The sequence below is a fragment of the Chenopodium album genome, chromosome 20 (genome assembly GCF_948465745.1).
Source record: "Chenopodium album chromosome 20, dcCheAlbu1.1, whole genome shotgun sequence".
NCBI classification, from domain to species: Eukaryota; Viridiplantae; Streptophyta; class Magnoliopsida; order Caryophyllales; family Amaranthaceae; genus Chenopodium; species Chenopodium album.
Window position 1 is genome coordinate 9875446 of NC_137853.1, and position 27647 is coordinate 9903092.

A 27647-nucleotide genomic window follows, 5' to 3' on the forward strand; every position below is an offset into this window, starting at 1 on the left:
AGTAACTCTGAGGATTAATCTTGCTCTTAACCCGAGCTAGTAAATATAACCTGAGCAAATTATTGTGGCTAGAAATTAAAATATAAAATATGTATGACGATTATTGCAAACAAAAAAGGACCACATACTTTTGTAATTTTGTTAAAACAATCATTCATGCACTAACTTGTTTAGAGTATATCAGAAAGCACTAACCAAAGATAGCACTATAAGCCACTAATCCTAGATTTGTTTTCTATATTACTATGAGTATCCATCAAAACACAAACATAACCAGGAATGTGGGAACCTGACACGACCTAGCTAGCAACATCAGCAAGCGCATAATGCTGTGGCCTGTAGTGCACTGCAGTTGAAATCTGCAATTACTAGTTTACTACAGTACGTTATACGACTAATATGTGATAAAAGTACAGGGAAAAAGGATGAGCTTCTTTCCAAGCTATTCCTTTAGCCTACATTAGCTATATATAAAGAACATAACTTCCTTAATGCGATTGAGGGACATGTACATGCTATCGTGCATTCGTGCACCCCTAGCTTCGACTCCTTCCACAACCAGGTTAGGCTGGACTCAAATATTGTGGAAACACAACCCATCTCTACCTAAAGTAGCATGGACCGGCAACTTTATGATTCTGTTTTTTTGGCGCAGAGTAAATATATTATACTAGTAGAAGCAATGCCAAAGGATGATTTTTTCTGGTTAAGTTTGAAATGACAAACATGAATGTACTAGTTAGAAATCATGGTTCACAGTTTGACAGGAGAATATTCAGTTTATCATCTATTTACTTAGATAAACAAGGAATAATCAAGGACCATGTACATACGTTTGGGGATGTAATGGTAATTTTCTTATTTAGGGTGTGTTTGGTATGAAGTTATGAACATGGGTAGTGTTGTCTTAGACATTTTTGGGCCCGGAGCGAAAACTAAACAATGAAAATTTATTTCATACCTAATTTATCAACAAAATATTTTGATTCAAATTATTTGACTATTTTTTAGACTACCCTATAGTACCAATATTTTGTCGTCTGTCATTGTCAACTTTATTGATGGATGTACTTTATTGCATTTTTGATTTTTCAATAAAAAAGAAGAGAGAGAGGTTGGGGAATAAAAGTGAAAAATGAGGGTATTATGGTCCAAAAATACAATCTATTAATGGAATGAAATAAAAACAGACACATTATTTTGAGACATCTTTTAAGGAAAATAGGAGTATCATTAAGAGATGAGGGGAGTACTATAATGACTCATCTTAAAGGTAGGGTGTAGACATATTTTCCCACATACACTATCTACTCTAGTATGTAACTATGTAAGTGTTCATTAGCAAACTTCAGATTGGTTAAATAGGTTTGGTTTGGATATAAGATTTCTCAAGTTAAGTCAATTTAGATTCGACTTAGTTCAAGACGAGTTTTTGAGTCAAATTAGTTTTTGGCACTTTTGCAATTGACCTGTGCTATTATTCATTGTAATTTGCTAGTCCTTTCGGAATTCGTAAATCAAATACAGAGATGCTTTTTTTGTTTTTTGGTTTTAACAATAGATCAAATAACAATACTACCCTTAATATCAAATAAAATCACAAAACTACCCCTATTTATTGGTTAAAATGAGGAAAATACCCCTAATTTATACTCTACATGTACATGCCCCTGATTTTCTGTATCCCTCTTTGGAGTTTTTCACGTTTGAGACTTTGAGCTTCCCGCTGCACCACCTCTCACTCTCACTCCTCCATTGAATCGTCTTGTAAGCTGTGATTCCTCCATTGAAGCACATCCTGAGGTAAGATTTTTCTTCTTCTTCTCTTAATCATTGAGCATCAATTTCATTAGTGTTGATCGTTAATTATGAGTATAGTCAATTTCGGGTACTCTGAATTTTTCGTTCATTTAATCGTCAGTTTAGTCGATTTAGGGTTCTTCTAAGGTGGACTATTGAACTATTCGTTATATATTATAATTACTCAATATTATAACGAGCGAGTTTGTTGCTACAATTTTTAAATGTGCATACGTTGATATTCTCAAGCTGGAAGAAATTTTATGTGATTTTTTATGCCTAATAATTGAGTCAAATTTCGTTGCTAAATCCATATAATTACTCCTGTTATTCGTCTAGTAAATTTTCGAGAATTCCGGTGATAGTAGGTTTGAATTTGTTTGAATTCCGGCGAATAAATTGAATTTGTAACTTTTATTGTTATAGTTTTTTTCAATAGTCACATCATCTGTTAGTGTTGTTTTTGCTGCAACTGATAATTGATTTAACCTTCAGCAGTGCTGCCCCTTCTTAATCGCCTTCATACTGTGAAGAACTATGGCAATCGACTGTCTTATACTTGGTATTCTCATTCTTCCATCACACTATATGATTTAATCTTTGCCATTATACTAGTTTAAGCAATCAATTAATATTAATGGTTGTTGTTAATCTCTAATTAGGTGCTGGGCAAGAAGTTGGGAAAAGCTGTGTTATAGTCAATATCAATGGCAAAAAAATCATGTTTGATTGTGGAATGCATATGGGTTATCGTGACCTTCAACGTTACCCTGATTTCTCACTTCTCTCCAAGTCGGGTCATTTTGATGATATCCTCTCCTGTGTTATTATTACTCATGCGTATGTTCTTTATCTTTAACTGATTGATTATTTATGTGATTATTTTGTTGTTGTTTATGGTGTTAAAAGTGGGTTTTGTCTATGTTACTCCGACTTTTCATTTCACCTTAGTAATTACCATGTTGGATACTACACAATCTCAAATGTGATATACTCCCTCTGTGTTTAAATATGCGAAACGTTTCCCTTTTGCACGTATGCCAATTCAAAACTTTGCCCGAAAATATTTTTAATTACCAATAAGTAAAAATTATAACAATTGAATATTAATAAATTATTCACTGACACAATTCCAACAAGTACTCACATGACTATATTTATTCTTATGTATAAATAAAGTCAAAACGTTTCGTTTATTTAAACAAAGGGGGTATTGGTAGTGTGACATTGGGGCACTTTATTTTACACAAACATTATGCAACAATTGTATTAAATGGCCGTGTTTGAAACTTCTGCGTGAAAAATAAGAGTATAGTAGGATGGCTTTGGCATATAGGAAGAAGTGACCCTTTAATGTAGTATTTAGATGGATATGAATGTATAAATTGATAAATGTTTGGACTTTTTATTGTCATTGAAAATGATATTAATCTATGAATTTGGATATTAGGATTATTGTTGTTACATGTATGGATTATTGTTTCAAATTGTGTTTGCTGTATTATTGCTACATGTATGGATCATTGCTTCAAATTGTATATATTGTGTTGCTTGACATTTTGTTGAATGGGTTTTGTAGTCATTCGGATCATATTGGAGCACTTCCTTACTTCACTGAAGTTTGTGGGTTTTCAGGACCTATTTATATGACGGTATGCCTAGAGCAATGAAACTGTTGTACGAAATTACATTCTACTGGTTGTGTTCTTGAGATTATCCTACCAATTTAAATTACCCTCTTGTCGGGTTTTGTTTACATAGTCTCTCTCATTCCCCTTTATCCAATTGATAATTATTTCATGAGTTGTGTAAGTTCTTTGTCTTATAGGATAAGGACAATAATCCAAGTGGGATTATTTTGAGAAGCCTTCTTAACACTCAACTATCACAATTAGTGGAAAGATCTCCACAAAAAATATGGTTCTTGCAACATGTCTTTACTGAGATTCGAAGTAAAATTCTCCTGATGTTTTGGTGACTATTTCTACATATGTATTATCTTCTTAGGAAAATCTGGCAATTAGCATGGCCTGTTTGTACTACCCTAGAGTTTTGGTGCCAATTTGTACTATTTCAAATTGTCATTTACATGCCAACAATAAACACCAGCGTATATGGACTAGTTTGTGCTTGATGAGCTTTCTATGACATGCTTTTATTGCTAATTGCAAGAAGGATAGTTTGTTGGCAATAGGCAGCTGCATTTCGTTCACTTCAAATTTTAAAAATTTTGGAACCTCATCGGTTAATATAAAATCCCAACCTCAAGAGCTATGCAAAATGAAATATATATGACTGTTTGTATGTAGATATTTTTTTCCCTTTTCCTACCTCTTGTCCTTTTGCTCTTATGGGGTTTTATTTCATCCTATGTCTCCCATTCTTTCCCTCTATTATTCATTAATAATGTGTTCTCTATGCAAATGCTTGCCTCGCAGCATCCGACAAAAGCATTGGCTCCTCAAATGTTGGAGGAAAGTTGTAAACGTATGGTTGATCAAGAGGCTGATGAAGGGCAATTTACTCCAGATCATGTCAAGTCCTGTATGGAGAAAGGTACTTAAAGTCACTATTGACAACATTATAGAGTTTAGCATACATATGGGTACTGCCTTTTGCACTTTTCACCTCTTGGGACCTCTTTTTTTCTTAAAAAAAACTTTCTGGGACCTCAAGTTAGATTGCTAGAAATGGTGGTATAAAGCTTGTATTAAGCTGTAGTTTTTTGTGGTCCTTAGCTTTCATATGGTTCTGAAGCAACTATAAATTATGTTGATGTTGTTCTTTACCCTTTTTTTGTTTTCAAGCTTTATAGTTTCTTATTCACTGTGGCTCAGTTTGTGTCATTGAATTCCGATTGCATCATCATATTTATGCATAAATATATAAGATGGTAGGAAAATCAGTCAAATGTGGCTCTTTCTCCTAGCTTGAAGAAAGTTTGCTTTATCATTCAGCCACACAAACAAGGTTTGCAATTAATGCCATCCTACATAATTTTATGTTTGTGTGGCCTAATTGATAATGCCACAAAAATGAGATATCAAAATCAATATTCCTAGCCCTTTTGGTATTTTTTTGCTAATGTTATATACTAGCTAGTTATTTAATGCCATCCTGCAAAGCAAGTATAATTGGCATTTGGTATTAATGCCATCTTGCAAAGCTCGTATAGACCACGGTGAAATTCAAGAGTAATATTATAAGATTTAAGAATATTGGTTGGATATCACATATCTGTGACATTGTTAATTATGTCATATAAACATAAAATACATGTAAGATGACGTTCTGGAATATTTTGACTTGATGCCAATTTATAATTGTGAATCTTGTTTGTTTGGCAAAATGACAAAGCTATTTTTCTCCAAGCTAGGAGAAAAAACAAGTGAGCTACTAGGCATAATAAATAGAGACGTGTATGGCCTTATGAGCTCCATTGCTAGAGGTTGTTTCTACTATTTTATCACGTGTTTAGTAGATGTGGCTATGTCTACCTAATGTCACATTAATCTAGTTTGACAAGCTCAAAGAATTATAGAATGAAGTAGAGGATCAACTTGGCTAGAATATTATGATTGCGGAGTTGAATATTTAAGCCATGAATTCGATGATCATGTGATAGAATATGATATCTTATCAAAACTGACACACTATGGAATGCCTCAATGGAATGGAGTGTAGAGGAATAAAACTCTATTGAATATGTTTTGGTCAATGATGTTCACTCTTGGTGAATCGTGTTCTGTTAAAAGTTGTTGAAAAGACTTACACGAATTATGGACATGGAAACCTCTTAAGTTATCTTTTCTAAAGGTTTAAGGTTGCAAGTGTATGTCAAGACACTGATATTTCACAAATTTGCACCAAAGTTTGACAAATATCTATTTGTGGGCTATCCATAAAGGTCAAAAGGGTATTACTTCTGCAACCAATCTGAGAACAAAGTCTTTGCTGTCTTTTCTAAAGATTTGGGGTTGCGAAGTTTATGTCAAGAGACTTATGTCTGATAACCTTGCATCAAAGTCTTACAAATGTTAAGTCTGACAAATGTTTTCTTGTGGGCTATAATAAGAGACACGGTTGTTACTTTTATAAACAATCTAAGAACAGAGTCTTTGTTTGCTCGAGACAGTGTCCATCTTCTTATGTGCTTCTTCATTTATGGCAACTTATAGATTTTTTCTGAAAGCTAAAATTTTAGTAGGGTAATGGTCATTGTCATATTATTCCTTTGCAAGGATTCTAATTTATGGATTTGCATTGGTACTTTTTGGTTTCATTTGGATCATTAAGATAATTTATGCTTTGAGAATGACAAAATGAAACAAAAGCAACTGGAAAGTTACTAAAAGATGTGGTTTCATGATGCCACCTTATTGTTTTTATTACCATCGCCTTGACCTATTGACAACACCTTAATTCAATTTTATTGTTCCCATAAGTTAAAATTCCATCTTCCAAGCAAGCTCTACATGTGCAAATACAATTCAGAGCTATGCAGGTTAGTGGCAAATTACTGCCATGATCTTGTACTTTATGTTATTGAATCTTGTTGCTTAGAGGGATTAATTACATATGTTGAATATTTGGGTTATGTTTCACCATCTATAAGTTCCAAATGATAGAAAGTAAGCAAGTTTAACAAGTATAACTTCTGCTATATCTTTGCAGTTATAGCAGTGGACTTGAAGCAAACTATCTGGGTTGATAAAGATCTTGAAATTCGTGCCTACTATGCTGGTCATGTGAGAATTTAATCTATCCTTTTGCCTGTTTGAAATTATGGAGTAATAAATATAGTATGGTTAATCTTTTGTTCATATGTTTAGGTTATGTTTTGCTCAGCGTAAATTAGGTGATGATATTTACATTTTACCCTGTATGTGCTATGTTTAGAGATGGAGGGAGGGAACATGATGTTTTAACTTTTAAGGTCTAATATGATTATTTTTAGTGTGGTCTAATGTGATATAAAAAAAGTAAGTCCTGAAAGAAAGTGAAGTAAATATTACCTATTTGTCAAGACAGACATATGGCCTCATGCCTGTATGTTATTACTCAATGATTCAAGTTTCATAATATTAATTTAAACTAAAACCATTGTTGTAGTGTTAGTTCCTGTTTATAGGTAATTCAAGCCATGTATGTCCACTTGGAGAAGAAACTTTTGTTTAAGACACGATGAGATAAGGTTTTACACAGCAATCTGTTGGTCAAATAGATCTGTAAAAGCTTTTGGGTGATACCAGCATTAATTTGTTTATGATCATTAAAAAAAGGCTTTTGTTTTTGCTTTCTATTATTATGGTCTAAAGCTCTTTTGATATGATTATATGGTGTAAAGCCCTTTTGATGTGATAGATGATTGGAAAATTTGTTTAGCTGCTTGATGTAGAGGAGGGGTTCAATGAAAGACTCAAAGAAGACGCAGGATTAAGAAGGAAAAGAACCCTTCATCTTAGCTGTGGCTTGGACATTGGGTTTTCTATAGTTCAGTTGAAACTTTAGTTTGTGCTCATTGCCTCTATGATGTCTTCTCATTCTTGTGCCTGTAATTGCCTTCTGAAATCTGAAGAGAGTTATACTGTCTATAACAGACTTGTTGATTGTCACACCATGCATCACGACTTGATTATATCAAATTTCACTATTTATGAGAACTCTGGTGCACTAATGCATTTTTCTGGTGTCGGCTCTTTCAACTAGTTTAAAAATACTCTTCTGCTTATGTATTCTGTGTCTTCAAAACCCAAAATCAAATTTTTGCACAATTTGTATTTATCAAATCCGGGTGCTCCTGACTGTACTGCTACTGAAATAAAGTGTCTTTACTTTGAATTTTCAATTGTTGCCTTGATTTACTTGCCTTCATTCGAATTATTACTTTGAGCTTAGACCCCCTCTTTTTGCTCTCCAAAAACTGACATATAATAGAATTCCTAGGTTATTGGTGCTGCAATGTTTTATGCAAGGGTGGGAGATAATGCGATTGTCTACACAGGGGACTATAATATGACGCCTGATAGACTTCTCGGTGCTGCTCAAATTGATCGTTTGCAGTTGGATCTTGTCATAACCGAGTGAGAATCTTCTAAATCTGTTGCATTTACTGTCTTTTTTATATTAAAGTTTTTGTATGAAATCTGACTTTTTTTGAACTGTTGAGAATTGAAAAAAGGACAAGGTTGAATTCCATGATATATTTCTGATTACGTAATGCGTCTTAATGACTATCTATCCCTCATAAAGAAAAAATAGTGAACCACTACCTTTCGTTATCGACTAAATTATTAAACACGCAAAATGGGACATATACATTATTTTTTTTTTTGCCAACTTCAAGCTCAGTTAGGATCCTTAAGGGCTAAAATGACCACTAAAACCTTACGTGAGCATTTTTTGTGGCAAAAGAAAGAGTGACACACAAATCGATACATTTCTTGACACGATTTACGTGTCACGCAAAACAAGACATTTACATTATTTATTTATTTCTTTGCCAATTTCAAGCTCAATTTGGACCCTTAATGGCCGTTAGAACGATCGCACATTCCACACTCAATCAAACACATTTATCAACAAACACCCTACAAACCAAGCATAATGATAAGTAAGAGTTCGGTCCACAAGAAACGGGATATGGTTGCTAAGGATCTTAACACTTAAACTAATTCAAAGTCTATGGTCAATTGGGGTTCGTCAAGTAGACAAACAAACTATGATTCTAAATCGATGGATAAAAGACACTAGGGAATGGGATCCACTCAACCAAGGTAATTAGGCAAACGGGGAGTAAAATAGACAAGGTATAGCAATGACTATATGTAAAATCGACCTCATGTAATTAGAAAACAACTCAAACTACTAAACTTAGATTCCTCATTAGTCTAGCAATAGATGATACATAATCAAATTGCAATAAGTAATGACATACTCAATTTACATTCCCATGTCAAACTAAGCATATCATGCTATCAAGCTCCTAAGTCAAGGGTAGCTAATCCTATCATGAAGAACTAACAATCAATCTTATTTAATCAATTTAATTGCAATACAAACATCAATGCTTCTCCCACATTTGCATAATTAACCCAAAAGGTTGAGCTTCATCCAACCCCTAGCAAGAAGACTACTCACAACTCATGTTTATCAACATGCACTCAAGTATTAGGGTTCTAACTTCTTCAATAATTGGGGAAAAGTGATTAACAATTGAAATAACTATCATCCAATAACAAATTATCAAGAACTAAAAAGATTCAAATAACATGCAAGAACAAATAAAATCAGAAATTGAATGGAGAAAAGTAGAAGGAAATTACTAATTGAAGCTTGAAAATGTTGAATACAAAGTGCCAAATCTTGAGGATGAATCTTGAAACCAACTATTACAATGATTAATTTGATGAAAACTAAACTAAATTATTGTTTCAAACTAAGAGGAGTTTCTAAAACTTAGGTTATATCTGTCTAGGTTACATATAAACTAAAGGGGAAGTATTTATAATCCCCAAAACACATAGGGAAATCCTTCAAAAGAAAATGGATTCCCAGCGAGGAGTGCCCGCTCTACAATGAGGAGCGCTCGCTCCACAGCCAGGAGCGCCCTGCAAGCCCTCTCCGAGGTTGGAGAGGAGTGCCGCTAGCTCCTCATAGGTGCACGCCCGCTCCTCACAGGGTCCACTTGGCAGAAAGTTTACAGAAAGTTTGGAGCGCCCGCTACTGGAGAGGGAGCAAACTCTCCTTTCTCTAATTCCTTGTCTTGAACACAATCCATGCATCGAATGCTTGCCAAATTGAGTCAATAAACCTCCAAAACATGGACAAACACGAACCAAGAGGGGGCAAGGCCGAGATAAAACATTTTCATTCAAAAACGGGTTAGAAAGAGGGGAAATGAATGCAAAACCGGATTTAAATTAAAACAATAAGTGGTCAAATAAACCACTTATCAACCCTTAATGGAAGATTTTCGGCACGTAAATCGAGAAGACAAATTTTATAATTGGAGAGTGGGCCCCACTAATGGTTTCTTTGATTGAAAATGTTAGTGGGTAGCAAAATCTATTTATTTATTTATTTATTTTGTGATTTTGTATGGAAAAATAGATAAAGATAGGTAGTATAATCAAAGTTGTGCTTTTTATTGGTAGTAAAAGTCAAAATTTCCTAAAGTTTAAGTTTCTTTCTAGCTTAGTACAAGTAAGTTAGTTTTATATTGAAAGGCCTAAATAATCTCCCATTGTAGCATAAATAAGTTCTATTTGCTTTTTTTAGAAAAGTCAGTTCATAAGACTAGGGAGTGATACAATTAAAGGCCATTTGATGGAGAGAGGTGAAAGGGAAAGGAAAACAAAAGAGGATAGGTTAGAGAAGAAATTGGAAACCCTCTAAGGCTCTAATTCACTTGTCTGCTTGAGTAAATAAAATTTTAAATTAACACCTATTCCAACTACTCACTCTCACTAACTTTATCTGCTTCCACCATCTCCCCACCTCAACTCCCAAACTATGGTCAGATTTGACCATAAATTCCAGCTTTTTAGGTTTTCAGTTTGACTATTGGTAGTCCTAATTCATGTGGTTGTTTGCTTGTCTCTAGATCTTTTGCTTCCTCTTATTTGCTTAATCTCTTCCTCTTCCTTTAGTCTTATGCATTTGTTTCTGTTTCTTTGTTATTGCACAAAGATTTCTCTTGCTGTGAAATCTCATAAAAGTAGTTTAGTTTGAGGGAGGAGACATAATAATATTATTATTATTTTTATTTTTTATTTATTTATTTATTTATTTTTTTGTCACAGGTCAACTTATGCCACAACAATCCGTGGTTCTAAATTTGCTCATGAAAGAGAATTTCTCAAAGCTGTAAGTACATTTGCTCTATTCTCAAATATGGTTATGTCTGAAGGCAATGATATGGGCCACAACTAGGAATTTAGAGACTCAAATGTTTCATTGTGACTCTCAAAACAACAAGCAACGGGGCCAACTGTGTACAGTAGCATGTCCCTGGTGAGGAGAAATTATTGATTTTAATGGGAACCCATTTGTTCTGATTTGATATTCCAAGATGAAATGCTAAATATTTTGGAATACACAGCTGTGGGGAATCATTTATAGCATGATATTGGGAAAACAAGTATAATTTACTGTGTGAGATAAGAGAAGATGTACAATACCCTATGACACAGGATCTTTGATTTAATTGTCCTTATTTAGTTCTTCACAAGCCTCCTTGCAATCATGCGATTGTGCAACCAACTCTATGCCAAAGTTAAAGCGATGGCACCTTTATAGTTAACTCAATCCCATAATCTCTTCTTACTTTATTTCTTACCTTGTGAACAAATATACAATTTACCTACTTATTCAATACAAACCTTTAAAGTGAGTGGGACATCAGAGCAGAAATCTTTTTCCAAATTTATTACTTCATTGGGGTTCTGAGAAATGGTGCAAGGTCTTAATTAGAGCATGTCGGAGTTCCATCAGGCCAAAGCCCTTTATATCCCTCAAATAGGGGCGGGGTTTGTCAACAAAGGGAGATAGTAGTATGTCATTGCCCCTGTTGCAGAATCATTGAAGGATAAGATTCCTAGTGTTGTTAGCAGAAAGCAAATCCCAGTCCTTACCCAAATATTCCAAATTGTAGATCCATAGAAGAAATTATGTGACATGATGAACATGCTTGGAGATAATGCATTTTTGCCCTAGATTGTTTACCCTTGATAGCTTTTATCCAAACCTAGGCATATAAGCCTTGGTCGTGGATATCTGCCTCCTTTATGGTTTGGTATGAAAGTTTGCTCCCTTAAAACAAGAGGAATCTTCTTACTTCCCCGCCCCCATGGAAAGTTGTTGCTAATTTTATCAAGTTCCTTTAGAGTTGCATTTTGTGAAAAGGATTTTTGCATATAGTTGGGTGGGGTGATGGAAATTGTTAAATTAATTAGGCCCAAGCTACCTGCTTTGGGTAGGAACTTAGTTTCCAAAGCTGCTAGGAGGTAACTTTGGCTACAACAAATTGAGCTTTAGTTCTTGTGGATCCTTTTTGGGAGATAGGCATACCAAGGTGCAATTCTAACTTCTTTGAAAAGGTTGTGGGCGCTTTTGAACATAGCACAGTCATCCTTAAGAGATTTCATTGAACAAAATTTTTCCCTTATATGGTTGAAATTTCATGAAAGAGATTGACAACTCTTTAATGGTGAAGGCACTGTCTACATCTACTCTTTCAAAGATAAGTAAATCATCAATAACAAGAGATGGGAAATAAGAATTCTGGAACTTTTTTCCTACTTACCTAGAAAATTCCAACTTTTTCTTCTTTTACGTGAGTTAGGGGCTTTAAACAAATATCGGGACACGAAGTCACCATGGCAAAGGCCTCTTGAGTGCTCAAAAGGGTTTGTTTTCCTACTAGCAATCGAACAAAGGATCACGCTTTAGCTATAGTCCTCCATAATTAAATTAACTGACTATCATGAAAAAAAGCCACTATCTAATGGATTTCCATCAAGCTTTTTCAAGATTGAATTATAGAGCAAACCGGCTAGTATTTCTTTTCTTCTTTTTCATGGAGACACGGAGTGTAATACCTCAACGACAACTACAATCTACAAGATTAATGTCCAGATCCCTTTCCTTAATAAAGCTGTTTGATCATTTTGAGATCTAGGTTGGAGGAAGTGATTTTTTCTTTGGACTTAGGATTTATCTTCCAAGTTTGTAAATTGTGGCACAAAGGCTACTCTGTCTTAAGTATTTAATTGTTTCTAGGCATGGTTGCTTAAATATAAAGAAAATGATATCATGCAGTGTATTTCTTCTTGTAAATCAACTTTTGACATTAATACACACATTAGCCTCAACGATATCCCACATTTTCTAAAAGAAGGAAAGTTGGAAAGAATGGAAACTATGAGGAGGGAAGGTTTTAAGTGGCTTCATGTTTATCTAACCCTCCCCATCCAACCTAGGATTATTTTAGCTCCTATAACAAGTTTTGAAATAACAATAGAAGTATGTAATCTTCTCCATTAAAGATGGAGTATATAATTTTAGATCGGTTGTATGTCATTATAGGCTGGCTACTTTCTATTCATTTGCAAAGTCTAAGACTTCTTAAGTTCCATAAAACTTGTTAGAAAGAGCCATTTTTATTGCTCCCTTCTTTTGATCACTTAGAATCTTTAAAGATGTTTTCTGTTGGTGGGAAGTGTTCTGACTTGACATTAAGCTGCTTAAATTTATTATTTGTATCCATATGTCCTGTGGTTTGGTAATTCACATTCAATGGAGAAATATGACATATTTGACTGTCTGCTGAGATCTGCTTTCCATTGTTGCAGGTACATAAATGTGTTGATAAAGGGGGAAAAGTTCTCATCCCAACATTTGCTGTTGGGAGGACTCAGGTATTGTGACTACTTTATGACATCATTAGCCATTTCTACGCCTTTAGCTTCTGATTTCTTAAAGTGGAATAAAAATAAGTTTTTTTATTAGGTCATTTATTTTGAGGTCGAGGTGCCATTTTAGTGATACTCCTGCATTGACTACTTTGTAAATTTCAAAATTTTAAAATCAATTCTTTTAGATTAAAAAGATTTTAGCTTAGATGAAAATAAGTATCATTGTGGCCTTTTATTTTATTGGCTAAAGACTAGATCCAAAATGCCATTACACCTAGCATATGTCACCATCTAATTTGGAGTATACTGGAAATGATATGTTCTCTGAGCCTCAGCATATTCTTCATTCAATGTGTTGGTAATTTTTTTTTTTTTTAAAAAAAAAATGTTTTTACTATTATTGATGTTGGAAAGGTGTATGTTGCATTTCCTTAAATGCATCAAAATCAGTGTAATTCTTTTTTAATCATCACTCAAGGAAAATAACAAGGGAATTTAAACTCTTAATATTTAGGGAAGATGTTAATCAAACAAACCTTTTGTTCTTATGTATAAGCAGTTCTTTTTACTGTCAGGGGGAACAGGAAGTCAGGAAACACTAAGTCGCTATTGTGTCTGGTTTTCATTCATTTTGGGAAGCAGATCTATATCCTTGGCTTATTTAAGACAGGTCCACTTGACAATGTGGATAGCATTGCTCAGGCATCTCAGCCATTTATCAAATCCAATAGATGACATGCCTTTTTAAAAAAATAAATGGATCTCCATCTTTAGTTATAGTTATACTTGAGAATCTTGAGATGTTTGTTATATTATGCTGAGAATTGAAATTTTTAATGCAGGAACTCTGTATATTGTTGGAAGATTACTGGGAGCGGATGAATTTGAAGGTCCCTGTATACCTTTCTGGAGGTTTGTTTCTTACTTACATTCACACTCAAATTTGTATTCAAGATGCCTAGAACTGTAGCTCACTAGATTACACGATTTTTTTGGGTGTTGTTGCAATATTATGTTAGAAAGGTTATCAATACTGGTGTGGATTTTTATCCTAAAGAAAAGAAAGTGAAAGTTACAGTATTATAGAGGACAAAGTGTCCGTAACTCCTTATACAGCATGCATGACTGAAGCAGGTTGGGTCAATGATCCATTCTCAGTAAAGGGATAGGAGTGTAGCTAAAGAAACATCGACAGCTTTGGTCGAAATCATCAATCCACCTATCTGATTAGAAAATCTCTTATTCTTCTAAAACACCATTGTCACAAAATTTTCATAAAAAAAATTCTTTGCGTGAAATTTATTACTCTTTGAGCCTCTTGAGGCATACATCCTATTTGAGGGTGAAGTTATACCATGTACCTACAATCAATGCTAAACAACAGTGCAAGCTATATTCAATCCAATGGGTCTATGGTATGAAATGAGTCGAGCAATTATTACTTTTTTTGCTTTCCATCCCAGATTTTTAGGCACTAACTTGATCATCATTACTATCACATTTATTACATAATCCATCATATCTTGATACTAGATAAATCTATTACAATATGACTAAAATCAAGTTTCAATTGGTTTAACACATAAGAAAGATCAACCAACAAACATGAACACAAATAACCATTTTAATACATAAGTGGAAGCCTAGGATATAAAACAAATTTTTATTTTATTATATTATATTGTTGTCTAAAATTTTGGATACGGTCCATGGGTCGGATCTGGACTAGGTCTGGGTATGAGAATATCCTACCCAGACCCAAACCGGTTTTTAACATTTGGATATAAATTCGACCCAAGTACAACAAGTCATAGAAATTTGACCCTAAAAAATGGGGCGGGGTCGACTAGGGCTGGGGTTCCTAGACTCTGCCATCCATATGTATGATTGCCTGTTAGGGAAACCATTAGTTGATCGAAATAAACTCTTGGTATTTATATAGGAGGCATTTGTGCTTTAAAATGTTATCTTGCTTAATTAAGGGAAGAGAGAGAGTGCAGTGCATTGATTTTCATTTATTTTAATGCTCGTTAGCTATTTCAGTCAGAAATTTAGAGGTTTCAGTAGCTTTTAGAGGTTTCCATCCAAAATGAGGGACCCGAGGCATTCCAAAGTTTGGAAAGTTAACTCAAATTGACCAAAATTTGTGGACCTGCAATATGTTTATCTCGTTTAAGTCATAAATCTGTTCTCAACTCCTCTTAATCTCTTTATGATATCAGCAGAACCTTTGATTTTGCTCTATTTTTTCAGGTTTGACAATCCAAGCCAATACATATTCCAAGATGCTTACCAGCTGGACTAGTCAAAAGATGAAAGAGGCATCCACTGCACGCAATGTATTTGATTTCAAACATGGTATGATCATTGAAATGTTTAAAATCATAGTAAAATATCTGCAGAAAGTTTGAAATAATTAATAACCTTAACAACTTTTTAGTGTTTGCTAATTGTTAATGCAGCTCTACTCTTTTACATGCTTGTGATTTTTATATTTATTTTTGATGCTATTGGCTTTCCTAACATTAACACAAGCTGTTTGTATGAATTAAATGTCTTTTTTTTTTTCCTTGTTATTTGCTACTTAGTAGGAAGTGAGACTCTTTATTTTAGTAAAGGGCCTTGTGTAAAGAGACTCCCACAGGATGTATGCAGACTGTTTAGAGTTTAGGTCTTACAAGTTTTTCAGCGTAATTATTCCATCAATTATGAAATTCCCCAAAATTTGTAAAGGAGAATTTGCTCCGACAATAAGCAGACTACATTCTTATTCCATTGTTAAATTTCTGTAGGTATATCAATGGTTGATTTCTCTATTAAGGCTCCATAGAAGCAAGCATAATAAATTTAAACCATATGTCAATGTGCTTTCTGTAGTTGCATCTGTTTCTGTCTTTTCTTCGACGATCTCAAACTTGTGATGCATTCAGCGTGTATAATTTCCTATCATTGATGCATATTCTACTGGACAAGTTTTCATGTCTAGCTTCTTGATGGTCTTTATATCTTCTTCAACATTTCTTAGTATATGGTCTTCTCATTTTTCCTGTCAATCTGTCAAGCAGTTTGGTTCTAGTGATTTGTGCTGAATTTCTAATTTAATCCCAAAAGCAGACCAATGTGTCTTTGTTCTTTGCAGGCAATCATGCCCACTTTCTTTGTTGCTTAAGCATTGTTACTTGCAATCAGGTAAAGTGTTTGTGCTATTTTATATGTTACCTAGACATGGGCTGGATGTAAGGAAACTTATCTTTGTTTCCAAATGATTTTAAGTTGTAACTCAAATTTGGGAAATTGGGACACTGCCATAAAATTTGGAAACAAATGCTAGGATACAACATTAAATTCTGTAAAATGAGCTTCTTTCAAGAATATATTAAACTGCCAACGTAATATGAATTAATTAAATAGGCGCCCAAAACCCAAAATTTCGTCTGACCTCCACTAATTTCTATTACTCCTTGAAATCCATTCATATGAATGTCACTTCAAGAATTGTGTCCGTATGACATTCTGTGAAGAGAAAGTTAGGAGGGATTATCTTTAATTTTACCCATTTCCACAATCTGATGTATGCCAGTCAATTAGTTTCACTTGATTAAGCATCTTTGTTCTGTGCACTAACTCTCTGCCTGACCTTTACTTTTTGCGCATAGCAGCATAAAGAATTTCACTGTAAAGCTATGTATCAGGTTCCTTATCTTTGCTGTTTTGCCTTGGCACAAGTATGACATTAGATATTCCGATCAAAGATTCAAATTAACATAAAGTAGTGTTTGCTCGCATTTTTTAAGTTAGAATAGTCGTGAACTTTAATTTAACATGATCAATAATCAATAGTAAAATTTGTCACTGTCAAACAAAATCTCTTTCATGTTATTACTCAGGAAATGATTTTTTTTTTTTTTTTTTTTTTTTTTTTTTTTTTTTGCAGTATCCAGTTTTGATCGTTCTCTGATACATGCTCCTGGTCCTTGTGTTCTCTTTGCAACACCGGGGATGTTAAATAGTGATTTTCACTTGATGTTTTCAAGGAGTGGGCAACTTCAGAAAATAACCTTGTTACTTTGCCCGGGTACTATCTCTCTTCATTTCTATATTTGTTGGGTATAATGTGTTAATACGTATGAGATACTTCATGTGAAACTATGCCATGCTTGTGTGGGTGTCTCTATGTTGTGCTAATCTATGTATATAATCCTTTTTTACCATGTCTGAGCTACCTTAAGCTGATTCCTGGTGATTGAAGCCTTGAAGGACTTGATTTGTGCTTGCATTTTCCATGTTTTGCTCCTCTGCTTCTACTTTCCCTTATATCGTCTCTTTTATGATTCCCTTATATAAAATTTCCTAGGCTGAGTCGGAAATCGAGACGAGCTCAGCACAAATTGTTCATCTAAGACCAGAAACATTCTGTCTCACACTCTCACTCCTCTGCTTTTTCCTACTTCTAGGATGATTAGTAGACACAAGCAATTGGGTTGTGGTAAATTTCATCTTAAGAGTTAATATCCCTCTTAAGATTAAACCTTTCGTATGGACATTAGCATTGGAAGGATCAACGTGGATAATATAGTAATAAAGCACAGACGAAAGCTAAGTTTCTTATAGTTCTTATGTTAATTGGAAAGTATGTTAGCTGTCTCTTTTTTTTTTTTTTTTTTTTTTTTTTTTGGTGTTAGGGATATTCAGATATTGTAGTTTTTTCCTATCTACTTTCTTAATTTTCTAGGTGTATAAGTTTACATTTTTACTCTTTTTAGAACTAGTATAGATATTGCACTTTCTGCTGAAAGAATAATAGGTTAGTCGGTTGATTCCCTCAAATTTTTCAATATGGCAGTGGGAATTTGCGTGAACTGAAGTGACTTTAAATAGACAAGATGGATTAAAAACTACGTTGGATATTTTTTTGGAGCCTTAGCATTTTTATTAATATGCTTATATGCTATACACTTTTGTTGAACTATAATGACAGTTTTTTTCTGGATTTGATTCAGGAAGTGTGTATCAGGAACCATAGGGCATAAAGTCTTGATGTCTAAGATACCTACAAAAATCTATTTGGACTCCAAAACTCAGATTGACGTTCGGTGTGAGGTTATTGCACAACTTTTTCTTACAATTTCAAGTCTACTTTTTGTTTCTTCTCATTCAATAATGGTGATTGTGGAGTAATTTGGGTCTTTTTTTTCAGCTTCATCGTGTCTCACCAAGTTTTCATAATTTGTCTTAATAACTTCAACACCATTTAAATTGCAATGATTTAAGCCAAATACCGATATATTCATAATTGTTCTTTTATTGTTCAAATTTATTCCATATTACAGATTTAGATGCATTATTTAATTTATGCACATTGAGAAAATAGCACTCCTAGAGTCAAGGGTTTAGGCTGCAAAAGACTGGGCATGTCTAGGCACAGTGAGTTACACAGTTGGATTAGTTAAAGCTACAAACAGTCAATGGTATGAATTACAAAAAATTTCTTGCAATGATAACAACAACAACAAAGCCTTAGTCCTAAAATGATTTGGGGTCGGCTAACATGAATCGTCATAAGGAATCATACAATATAAAGAAACGGACATAACAAAACCATCATTTAAAAGAGTTTGAAAAAAGGTAAGTAAACGAAAGAGCATTTAAGAAAAAAATTAAGGTAGTTTAATAGAGAATCAAGAATTTAATTCAAGAAAGTTTTAAAAGAGTGGTTAAAACAAAAAGGTTTGAGAAAACTTTAGCAAAAGAAAACAATACAGTTCATAAAAAATTGGTAGGCTAAAATTAAAATAAAAAACGAAAATAAATTTAGAAAGTATATAATATCACGACACGTTGTTGACGTGAATTTTCTCCCTCCATACCGCCCTATCCAACACCATGTTTTCCTCAATCCCCAAAGCACTCATGTCACTCTCAATCACCCTCTTTCAAGTTTTCTTAGGTCTTCCCTACCTCTCGCGATCCCAACAATTTGCAATTCTTAAAGTCTCCTTACCGGAGCGACGACACGTCACTTGGTCTCCTTACATGGCCAGATCATCTTTAGCGATTCTCCCTCATCTGGTACTTAATCGATGTAACCCCTACTTTCTTCCTTATTATCTCATTTCTTCACCTATCCTTTCTTGTATGAACACACATCCATCGCAACATACGCATCTCCGCCACATTCATCTTATGCATGTGGCAATGCTTTACAGCCTAACATTTTGTACCATATAACAAAGCAGGCCTTATTGCCGTTCGGTAGAATTTCCCTTTTAATTTAAAATGTATAACTAAAAAAAAAAAAATCCTATTAAGTTTGTTGAATAAAAATTTTCTCTAATGCCTCATAACCCCATAACATTTTTTATTTAAATATAGAATAAAGATAGTGAGATACCTCAATGGTTCAAGCAGCTTAAGTTCCTTGAGGCCTCGATCCTTCAAGCTTGCACCTTATAACCCCTCAAGCGTACTTTAAGTACTATGCTCAGGAGAGTAAATGGAGATCGACTTTTTCTGTGACCCATAAATGCTGCAGTATACAGAGTATTTCTTAATATGCAAAAAGGCTTTCAAATTAATATCTTCAGGGAAAGGCTTTCTAGGAAATTACTCAACATATATGTGATTGATTAATACTTCTTCCATTCTTTTTTATCGCAATGTGGCTGGGGAGGGGGGAGAGGAATAATGGGATGCACAATTTTGAGGAGAGCAGGGATAAAAAAGACCCATGTAATAGTACTATACTATCTACTTTTCCAATAAAATAACTATTGCTAAGCAAATTACAAGTTACTTGTATCATCTAAAACTATGTACCATGATAACTGTCATAACTTATGTGGGATGGAGAAGTATGCTATGAATTAGATAGTACTGTAAGAAATCTAAGAGAAGAACAGAGTAAATAAGAGAAGAGGAAGGATAGTATGTATTGATGTTTAGCAAAACGCATTCAATACACCTTTCATTTGAGAGGAAAGGAGCTCTCCCAGTATTAATCACACTTAACAACAATTTAGCATGATCCTTACAACAGATTATTCCCCCCTTAAATAGACTAAGCCAGCTCAACACTTGCCTAAAGATTCCCCTCAATCCATAACAAACTTTCTTAACAGAATTATTTCATTAAAGACTCTTCTACCCTTGCATTGCTAACTGATTCCACTCCCCTTGCCCTGCTTCTTCCTTGCGTATGTGAAAGGAGGCCTGAGCTGATCTCTAGCAATACCTCCCCCAACAAGTTTCACCTTGTCCTCAAGGTGGAACTCCGGAAATCGAGCTACAATATCATCAAAGGGTTCCCAAGTCGCTTCTGAGGCTGAGAGATGCTGCCACTTAATGAGTACCTCCACCAAGGTGAGAGCACCTTGCTGGCTGTTCCTAATCCCAAGGACGAATTCAGGTTGCACCTCAAGGACCATGTCAGCAGTTAACTGAGAAAGCAAAGGAGAGGGTGTGTGGCCCTGCCCAACTGATTTCTTGAGCTGCGAGCAATGAAAAACAGGGTGTATCTTCGACCCTTCAGGTAGCAGCAACTGATAGGCAACCTCACCAACTCTCTTAACCACATGATAGGGGCCATAAAACCTGGGAGACAACTTCTGATTGGACCTCTGTCCCACGGATTGCTGACGATAAGGTTGCAGCTTTAGAAACACCAGGTCTCCTACCTCAAAATGTCCATCTCTTCTCCCTTTGTTCTCATAGTAACTCATGAACTCTTGTGCCCTGACCAAGTGAAACTGCAGTTCATCTAGAACCGCATCACGCTCCAATAATTGCTCCTCCACCGAGGCAACTGAAGTCCCACCCTTAGAATAACGAATAAGGTGTGGTGGATCCCGACCATAGAGTACCTTGAAGGGGGTGAAATTGGTGGCCGTATGAAAAGAAGTATTATAGCAATACTCGGCCCAAGGAATCCAAGCAGACCAAGAACGTGGCTTTCCATTTATAAAACAACGGAGGTAAGATTCCACACCCTTATTGAGCACCTCAGTTTGCCCGTCAGATTGAGGATGATACGCAGTGCTTCTTGCCAATTGTGTCCCTTGTAACTTGAAAAGCTCGTTCCAAAAGACACTCAAAAATACCTTATCTCTATCGGACACTATAGTAGAAGGAATCCCATGCAACCTTACTACTTCCTTAATGAAAACTTGGGCCACCATAGAAGCAGAGAACGGGTGCCTAAGGAGTATAAAGTGACCATACTTCGAAAGCCTGTCCACCACCACCAAGATTGTGTCCCAACCAGCAGATTTCGGAAGCCCTTCAATGAAATCTAATGAAATGTCCTCCCATACTCTCTCCTGAATGGGCAGGGGCTGCAAAAGACCCATGGGAGTAAGAGAAGAAGTCTTATTTTGCTGACAAACAAGACAAGCTTGAACATAACGAGTAACATCCTTTCGCATCCCCAACCAATACCATTCAGCAGCAAGCCTTTGATAAGTTCGAAAATCCCCTGATTGTCCCCTAATAGGCGAGTCATGGTACTCCCTAAGCAATGCTGAAGTTAGAGCCGAGTGTTTTGGGATAACAACCCGACCCTTATACTTAAGGACATCATTATCTAAGGCAAACCATTTAGGGACCTTAAGTCCCTGCCTGATGTTATCTGTCAACTTACAAATCAAAGGGTCCTTCTTAATATGAGCTTGGAATGTAGCCCACGGCACCCCACAAGAAGAAGTCATCGTAGCACAAGTAATGTGGGGAAGCAATTCCCGAGACAAGGCATCAGCCACCACGTTGCTTGAACCGGGTTTATAGTGAATATCAAAAGTATAGCCCAAAAGCTTACCCACCCACTTTTGGTAGGCTTGACCCACCTCCCGTTGCTCCAACAGAAATTTCAAACTTTTTTGATCGGTGCGCACAATGAAATGCCTACCCAATAAGTAGTGACGCCACTTCTCAACTGCTAACACAATTGCCATTAACTCCTTTTCGTATATAGGCTTGGACCAAGCCCGAGGCCCCAATAACTTACTGAAATAGGCAATGGGATGCCCGCATTGAAGTAAAACCGCACCAACACCTTGACCACAAGCATCGGTTTCCAGAATAAAAGTCTGAGAGAAGTCGGGTAAAGCAAGGATAGGAGCCTTTGTCATGGCATTCTTAAGAGTCGGAAAGGATTGAGTAGCAGCCTCACTCCAACCGTAATTGTCTTTCTTAAGCTGCTCAGTTAAGGGGTGGGCAATGTGAGCGTAATTTTGGATGAATTTTCGATAGTACCCGGTCAACCCCAAAAAACCCCGAAGTTCCTTCAAATTTCGTGGGCGAGGCCACTCCAACATAGCCTGAATTTTACTCTGATCAACTTCCACACCACGGCCAGAGATAATGTGGCCTAAATAAGCTACACGCTCCTGCCCAAAATCACACTTCTTGTGATTGGCATATAATTTGTGAGAATGCAGCACCCGTAATACTTCCTCCAAGTGCCTCACATGCTCCTCTCTAGACTTTCTATAAACCAACACATCATCAAAGAACACCAACACAAACTTGCGAAGGAAAGGCTTGAAAACCGCATTCATCAACGACTGAAAAGTGGCAGGGGCATTCGTTAGCCCGAAAGGCATTACTAGAAATTCGTAATGACCTTCGTGGGTACGAAATGCGGTTTTAATCACATCCTCTTCGCGGACCCGAATCTGATGGTACCCCGATTTGAGGTCCAATTTAGAAAAAACACAAGCACCATACAATTCATCCAAAAGTTCATCAATAATGGGAATTGGGAATTTATCAGGAACAGTGCACTTGTTTAGGGCTCTATAATCAACACAGAAACGCCACGACCCATCTCGTTTTTTCACCAACAACACGGGGCTAGAATAAGGGCTAGAAGAGGGTTGAATGATACCTGCCGTGAGCATATCTTGTACCAAACGCTCTATCTCATCTTTCTGACTTTGCGAGTACCTATAAGGTCGGACACTAATGGGGTTCGTGCCCTCCTTCAAGATGATTGAGTGCTCAATTGAGCGTCGGGGTGGGAGATCTTCAGGCATTGCAAACACGTCACTGAAGTTATGAAGGACCTGCTGTAAGAACAGAGGCGCCACCTCAGATGGTGCATCCCCTGGTAACTCTCCCACCAAGTGGTTCAATTCCACCAGAAAACCATACCCCTCTTTCTGCAATGTCTTCATCATAGCCTTGAGAGATATCCCAGAACGACCAAGGGACTGATCCCCTTGAAGTGTGACCGATTGATCACCCAACTGAAACTTCATCAATTGAGTCTTCCAATTGGTTCGATAGTACCCAATTTTTCGAGCCATTGGAGACCCAAAATCAAATCAGAACTTCCCAAGGGAAGAAGGAGGAAGTCTTCGACAATTGAGAGGCCTTGAACTTCCAACAACACCGCCTTGCACACGCCCTCCCCTTGTACCGCCTCTCCGGTGCCCAAAGTAACAGCAAAACTCTTTGAATCCGATGGGGAAATTCCCAACTTCTGAACGGCGAGGGTGGAGATGAAATTATGCGTAGCACCAGGGTCGATCATCACCACCACGGCCTGACCGTTCACCATTCCGGCCATGCGCATGGTTTTTGGGTTGGTTAGCCCCATCACCGAGCTAAAAGAAACACCAGGGATCGTGTCTATGGAAGGGGATGGTGCGGGTTCTAGAGACGGCTGAGGATCCCCACTCGCCAACTCCCCTGTCTCAATCTCATCCGTCTCCTCAAAATCATCGCCATCGTCGACGGTGAGGAGAACACTCAACCCGCGTCGCTGACAGCGGTGGTTGAGGTTCCATTTTTCATCGCAACGAAAGCATAGCCCCTGCTCTCGCTTGTGCTGAAGCTCGGACTCCGATAACCGCCTTATCTCTCAGGTGGGTTTATGGTTGTAACGGTTGGTGATTGGGTGAGATGAGGTAGAGTTTGAGTGAGCTGGGGTCGTGTTTGGGGTCTGGTAAGGTTGGATATGGGTAGATGGAACGGATCGGGTTGAGGGAACAGGGGTTCTCCAAGTTGGCAGCTGTCCAACAGAGGGCCTTGGGCCCAAACGTAACTTCTCTTCAATCCGCCCAGATAACTCCATAGCATGATCCAAGGAAATCGGGTCAAGGATCTGGACCTCCACCTTAATTTCGTCCTTCAACCCATTGATGTATTGACCCTTCGCAATTTCTTCTGGAACACCCTCAATCGGAGCAAGGAGTTCAATAAATCTCTGTCGATAATCCGCCACCGTTCCAATCTGGTGATGAGCGAGCCACTGCTCGTGAAGGGTGCCGGTGGCGGTGGTTCGAAAACGGCAAAGTATCACCTTCTTCAGCGCCTCCCACGACAGGAGAGGGTGTCGCCTATGCTCCCACTGATACCAGGGCAAGGCGTCGCCCTCCAATGCGACGATTGCCGCCTCCAGCTGGTCATCAGCGGTGAGTCAGTAGAAATGAAAAAACCGCTCCGCCCTGAGAATCCAACCATCCGGGTTGGTTCCATCAAACAGGGGTAAATCCAACTTCCGCAACCTCCAATTAGATTGACCTCCTTGATCACCACCACCTCCAACCGCCAAATGTGGTGGCGCTCCAGCAAATGGATTGTCCCACTGGAATGGTGATCCATTTGCCGCGGCAGAACGAGGCTCAGAACGCGACTTCTCCTGAACTGCTGCGATTTGAGCTGCGACATCAGCCCGAAACGCTGCTAACGCAGAGCTAACTTCATGAGCAACCTGAGAAGGCACACCAGCAATTTCTTGCTCAAGCAAATCCAAACGCTGCGCATGAGTCAAACGAGCCATAATTGCACAGGTAGGATCGTGTTGCTCTGATACCACTTTGCTATGAATTAGATAGTACTGTAAGAAATCTAAGAGAAGAACAGAGTAAATAAGAGAAGAGGAAGGATAGTATGTATTGATGTTTAGCAAAACACATTCAATACACCTTTCATTTGAGAGGAAAGGAGCTCTCCCAGTATTAATCACACTTAACAACAATTTAGCCCCTTAAATAGACTAAGCCAGCTCAACACTTGCCTAAAGATTCCCCTCAATCCATAACAAACTTTCTTAACAGAATTATTTCATTAAAGACTCTTCTACCCTTGCATTGCTAACTGATTCCACTCCCCTTGCCCTGCTTCTTCCTTGCGTATGTGACCAATATAGGAGGCCTGAGCTGATCTCTAGCAAAGTATATGAAGCATAAATCAATGCTCTAGTCCTCAGTGGTCGCTTTCATTGTTGGTATGCGAAGCTACTTGGCTTGGATATTGTACTATCTTGAACTTGTTTACTATGAACGGTCAATTTACTTCCTTGAACTTCTTGCAAATTGCAATGTTTTTTCTGCATTGCAATTACATTTCTTGAGCTCATCTATTACCTTGCAATGCCCCAGTCTAACAATAACCGTCTTTGTTTGGAATTTATTATGCCCTCCTCTTCTGTATTGCATTCTCTTGTTTAACTGTTACTTAGCTGTTACTTTCTTACTTCCCTTCTCATTAGAAAGAAGAATTCTTTTCTGATAAATTTTTTATGCAATTATAGATTCATCAATTGGCAAATAGTGCTCACACGGACAGTAAAGGAATAATGGATCTTATGAAGTTTCTGTCACCAAAGCATGTGATCCTTGTTCATGGTGAGAAGCCTAAAATGGCAAAGCTAAGTGAAAGAATACAAGCTGAACTCGGAATACCTTGTTATTATCCCGCAAATAATGATACATTGAGCATTTCATCAACTCACTATGTCAAAGCTGATGCCTCTGCTTCATTTATCAACAGTACTTTATGTCCAAACTTCAGTTTCAAAAACAGTGCTTCGGAAGGTGAATCTGAGTTAGGTGGTGAAGATAAAACTACATCAAAGCTGCAGATATGTGATGCGAGGGTTTCTGAAGGACTTCTAATTATCGAAAATAATCAGAAAGCAAATGTTGTTCACCAGGATGATTGGTCTGGGAGCGCAGAAACATGATCTGCTGTTGATTTGGGACTGAAATTACATTCAGAATATATGTCTAGATTCTGCTTGCTTGTTCAGTCCATTCCTCTCTTGGGTTTTGGGGGCCATGATTTGCAAGTTAAATGTGGAGCATCTTATTGACTTATCTGTAGTATTCACATGAATACCGGAGTTCCAAAGAGAAATGCTCTATGTCTTTATTCCAGAAGTCAAATCATTATCATTTTTCTTGGCCCCAACATATCTTTCTATTTGAGTTTGACTTCGAAAGATCACCTGAAGATTGGAAGAAGTTTTGGCCAGGGTTAATTAACTCTGAAATCATAATTTGCAGCGGGTTAAGAAGCCGGGGTGGGTGAGCAGGCTGAGCAGCTGAGCCTTCAATTTACAAAACAGTCTGGATAAGAACTCCGTGCATCAGGTGCTGCATACTTTCTGAAGTGTAATTTGATTTCCGTGGGGAATAAATTGCAAATTTTTCGATTCTACTATGAGAATATCTGTTTTTATAATTTTAGTAACTTGTATCTTAACAGAGGCTGATGTGTTGCTGTTTTAAGGTTGTCGATATAATCATGGTCACAGCAAGTCTCTGGCACTCATGCTTGTCAATTTGTCATGCTCAACTTGTAGACCAATTGTTTTAGTAAGAAGCTTAAAGCTAGTAGCTGAGTTAACATGACTTGACGTGACAATGTGTGTTTATTTAGTCAGGCATACAGAATTTACTACAGTAGAGTTGAGAATTTGAGATTTTTCGACATAACTAGTCCAATTTATATATTGGCCGAGTTTGTAATGTTCAAATGCGATGATTTGCCCAGCTTGTTTGATTTGAAATTTAGCGACTTGAATGTTTTTACATTCGAAACTGCCTAAGGATTGGCTAAACTTTAATACACGCATTGGCATGACTAGGAGCCACACCCCATTGATATCGTATATCAACGAAAATCTGTTGATATAATGGCAATGTTGTAATTATTTGGAACTTTTGCTGAATGTCACATGTGCTTTTGTAAAGAGCTGATGTGGACTCCGTAGCTTCAATTTTTTTAATATAAACTTGTAACGGTGCAATGTTGACGGTGAGTTTAACGCCATTACCCCTTCTTTGTTGAGATCCAAGATGGATGGGGTGAGAGAATAACAGGTTTTCCTCGTCGTAATCTTCGTCCAACTGAAACTCAGCTCGAAATAAAAATTCCATTTTCTTTCGAATCGCAACGCCGTAATCATGGATTGAAGGATAGAGATAGTTCCAATTTCGACATGGAAGAGTAGATCAGTGGATCCGAAATTTCAAGGTACGAAATTATAGATGAACTGTTCTATCCTTAATTAATTCATTTACTTTACTGGGAATTATTGAGAATGTTAATCAATTTATTTTACTGGGAAATATTCGCAATTATATGCGAATTGCATAATTGTATGAGAATTATTTGTTTTTGGTGAGGTAATTTTGAGTTAACTTA

At 36.7% G+C, this 27647-nt stretch overlaps 1 pseudogene across 1 annotated transcript; it reads left to right on the forward strand.

Annotated features, from left to right (window-relative positions):
• The first annotated feature begins 1671 nt into the window (after positions 1–1671).
• LOC145597985 (cleavage and polyadenylation specificity factor subunit 3-II-like) lies at positions 1672–26985 on the forward strand (annotated as a pseudogene). Its single transcript, XR_014103469.1, has 14 exons — positions 1672–1803; positions 2296–2362; positions 2463–2640; positions 3380–3452; positions 4239–4356; positions 6475–6548; positions 7747–7883; positions 10605–10668; positions 13155–13220; positions 14060–14129; positions 15471–15575; positions 17152–17292; positions 18218–18317; positions 25750–26985. The product of XR_014103469.1 is annotated as a cleavage and polyadenylation specificity factor subunit 3-II-like (transcript).
• The last annotated feature ends 662 nt before the right edge of the window (positions 26986–27647 follow it).